At 34.5% G+C, this 3,981-nt stretch overlaps 1 pseudogene; it reads right to left on the reverse strand.

Annotated features, from left to right (window-relative positions):
- Positions 1 to 2,061: 2,061 nt before the first annotated feature.
- Positions 2,062 to 2,819, reverse strand: LOC119506857 (annotated as a pseudogene).
- Between the last annotated feature and the right edge of the window lie 1,162 nt (positions 2,820 to 3,981).

A 3,981-nucleotide genomic window follows, 5' to 3' on the forward strand; every position in this document is an offset into this window, starting at 1 on the left:
TGCACAGAATAGAGGGTGGGAGGAGATTCCGGCCAGCTTCTACGGCTGCAGCTCTGTTTCTCTACAACCACAGCCTCTGCTTGCCCTGCTCCATTACTCCAGCTCTCAGTGGGATCTAATAACTCTATTTCCTCCTCTTTCCCTTCTGTTCTAGGGGTGGAAAAGAATTCCTGCTGTTAATGGGTGCCTCCACGTTCCTTGTTTGTTTTCTTAGTCCTGTCTTTATCCCCCCTAAGTTGTCTCTTCATTAAAGACTATTTAAACCATTTGACAGAATCCTTGCATATATAATACATATGCATATATCATGCATATATGAAACTTGATTTATATCTGAGGTAATAATAGAAATTGATGTTAAATGGATGAATTATTCAATAATTTTACTGGGATATGTGTTTATCCATATGAAAACATTGAATTTGGATCCATATCTCATACCAAACACAGTAATCAATTGTAGGTGGATTAAATCTTCAAATGAGTAAAATTTAAACTTTCAGAAGAAAACATCCGTATTTTATGACATACAGATGGGGAAAGATTTTTTTCAACAAGTTCAAAAACCTTAACCATAAGGGTAAAGGAAACTAAATTTGACTACATTAAGGTAAAAATTTTCATACATTGTAAAACACCATTAATAATGTGGACAAGACAAGCCACAGACTTGGGAGAAGATATTTGCACTATATATAACTGACAAAGTATTGTATCTAAAATAAAGAAATAACCTCTACAAATCAAGAAGAAAAAGACAAACAGCCCAAGAGAAAAATTGGCAAAGGATATGAAGAAGTAATTCAGAGAAAGAAAGTTCTTAATGGTGATAAACATGTGTATGATGCTCAGCTCATTTGCAGATGTAGCATTTCATAACTACAGATGGGCATTTAATCTGATAATGCCTAGTGTTATAGGGATGTGGGAAAAAGGGAACTCTCAGAAGGTGCTGGTGAGAGTAAAACTGATACAACCTCTTTGAAGAGCATATTAATATCTAGTCATGTTGAAACTATGCATGCCCATCTAACCATGCAATTCCTCTCCTTGCTATGTAATTTGGAAGGAAAATTTGCACAGAGCAAGCAGACACATGTACAATAATATTTACAGTTGTATTGAATATAGTAGTGAAAAATCAGAAACAATCCAAATGTCTGTTAAGAATGGATTATGGTGCATCACACAATGTATTACTCTATGGTGGTTAAGATGAATGAATTAGAGTTGCATATATCAACATGGATAACCTCATAAATGTAATGTTGAGCAAGAAATAAAAGCTGCAAAAGCTATGGAAACTAATAGAGATATGTTTGAAATATGGAATCATTATTTACACCTTGCCTATGTTCCAGGTTTATGCATGACAGTTGAGGAGGCAGTTTATTGTATTCAAAATATGTTTCCATCTTGGGTATGACTAAATCCAGGAAAATAAGGAATAAATATTGGTTGTGTGTGCTACATTTAAGTTTTTATTAAATTTTTTTTTTAAAAATGTTTTCACTATCCCTTCTTCTTCCTTTTGTAAATTATTTTAAAAAATGATCTAAAGTATAAAATGTACAAAAGTTAAAAGGAGTCCATTGATTCTAGATGTTAATTGGGTGAAGACCTATTTCTGTTGTTTTACTGATGGCCATCACTGTCAGACTTGGGAGTCATGCTAGATTTTTTCCTCTCTTTCACTTTCTTCATTCAAATCCAATTGCTCTACTTTTAAACATCCTCTTTTCTCCATTCCCACAGATACAGCTTTACTTCAGTCTTTCTCACTGTTTTTTTTTTATTTGAACCATTGCAATAGAAAACTAAAGTCTCGGTTTCAACCTCCTTCAGCCCATTTTTCATATTGTCGCTGAAGTAATCTTCTCATGCCTCAAATTGAGCACCCATCTTAGCACTAAACTAGCACTTTACACATGTTCCCCATTTACTTGTAAATCAAGCATGGCTTGCAGTTTCTCAGGATAAGACTCCATCTCCATTCCATCCGTTTCATATCTTGGCCCTGCCTCTTCAAAGTCCAATATTTAACCGTTCGGGACTACTGTTTCATGCCTCTTTGCTTTTAGGCAAGCAGCCACCTCTGCCTACAGTGCCATGAGCTTTCAAATTTGACTTACTAACTTCTCTGCCAAGAAGTCCTCCCTTGCCCACCCAGGTGAAGTTCTGACTCCTGTGCTTCCTCTACCTGTACGAGCATCTGGTGTCACATTTATCCCTCTGTTATAAATTTGTTGGTTTGAAATTTGTCTCCTCTTTTATTCCAGCTTTATTATGAACTGGTAATAATTCTAATAATTGCCTGCAGTGACTCCTATTGGTTATTATATGTTGATAGTCATCTGTTTCTGCAAATAAAGAGATTTTTTTCTTTCCTTTAATCCTTCTATTGTTTTTCTTTTACGATGATATTGTTTTCTTGATCTTAAAAAAAAGTGTTTCGATTTCTCTAATAGTTGCTGTTGGTTGCTCAACTATTGCTGATTGGGTTTTTTTTTTAATTCAAAAAGTTTATTGGGATGGTGTCCCACTCATCTTGCTTCAGGGTGCTTTTGGTGGTGTGCCGTCTGAAGGAGCAACCCTTCTGTAAGCCTGGCCTTTTCTCCAGTAGGCTGGCAGAGGACGGCGGAACAGCCAACACACCAAACTGCTGTCTGTTAATGGCTAAAGACATGGGGACTTTATAGCATCCTGGGCATTTCACAGCCATGAGGTAGAACCAGGGCTCTGCACCAGGTGTGCTGCTTCTGTGTTTCCTCTTCTATTCTGGAGAGGGGTGAATGAAGAAGGTCCTTTGCAAGACGCATGTCTTGTGGGGAGATCGTCACTGCTGGAAAATGCTGAAGGTTTTTTAAAAAACTATCTATATGCATTATTTTGGTACATCCCTGAATATAGGTAGCTAAAATATATGTAATTTTTATATTCACATCTATGCTAATAAATGAAATGGTCCTCTTTTTCAAGCACTCTTATCTCATTATAATCTACAGCCCTATAAAATGAGCTGGGCAACTGTGATTCTTTCTCTAGTTTCTAGAGCAACTTAGATAAGTCTTATCCATTTCTTAAAAATTTGGTAAAAAATCACCTCTAAAACCTTGTGGATCTTAAAGCATTTTTTTTGGTAAAGGAAAGTCTTTGATTAAATTTATTCTTTAATGTTTATAGTTCAGGTAAGGTTTTCTGGTCCTATTTTTATTCAGATAGTTGTATATTTTAATCTCAGCCAATTTGCCATTAGTTGTTAATAATAATATTTTATCATTTTAATATATTACACCTATATATGTTTATCCTATTTCCTTCTGTATTTGATCATTCTTTTTCTCTTTTTGTATCAATCAATCTGGAGGTCCATCTTAAACTTTTTGAGGAACTATTGTTTGGTTTTGTTAAAATCTCTCTCTCTTCTCGATTTCGTTGATATCCATTCCTTGATTATGTTTCTCCTTATCTCTTTGGGTTTACTCTAATGCTTTTTTGCCAACTTCATGGGGTTGGGGAGGGTTGTTTTCAATCTTTATTTAGTCCAATAAATATTTATATCTACAAATTTTCCTCTAAATACTGCATTAGCTGTGCTTCCAAAATTTCTAAAAAGCTGGTAATTTCCCTTATGATTTTACTTTGAATTCTAGCTAAATTTAATATTATTATAATTTGGTTTCCAAATATGTGGGATGTTTTAGCTATCCTTCTGTTATTTATTTCTAATATTAGTGTATTATGAAATCTGAGTAAGGCTTTTGGACAATTGTATCAATGTTAATTTCCTGTATTTGATAATATACTTTGGTTATGTAAAATACTACCATTGAGAGAAGCTGGGTGATAGGTACAGAGAATTTCTCCATACCGTTTTTGCACATTTTTTCTGAGTCTACATTTCAAAAAAAGAATTTAAGATAAAAAGAAGAGTCAAGTCTCATAACAAAACATGGAAAAAGACTTGCAGATTAGTGAAAT

This window comes from Choloepus didactylus, chromosome 12 (genome assembly GCF_015220235.1).
Source record: "Choloepus didactylus isolate mChoDid1 chromosome 12, mChoDid1.pri, whole genome shotgun sequence".
Taxonomy (NCBI): Eukaryota; Metazoa; Chordata; class Mammalia; order Pilosa; family Megalonychidae; genus Choloepus; species Choloepus didactylus.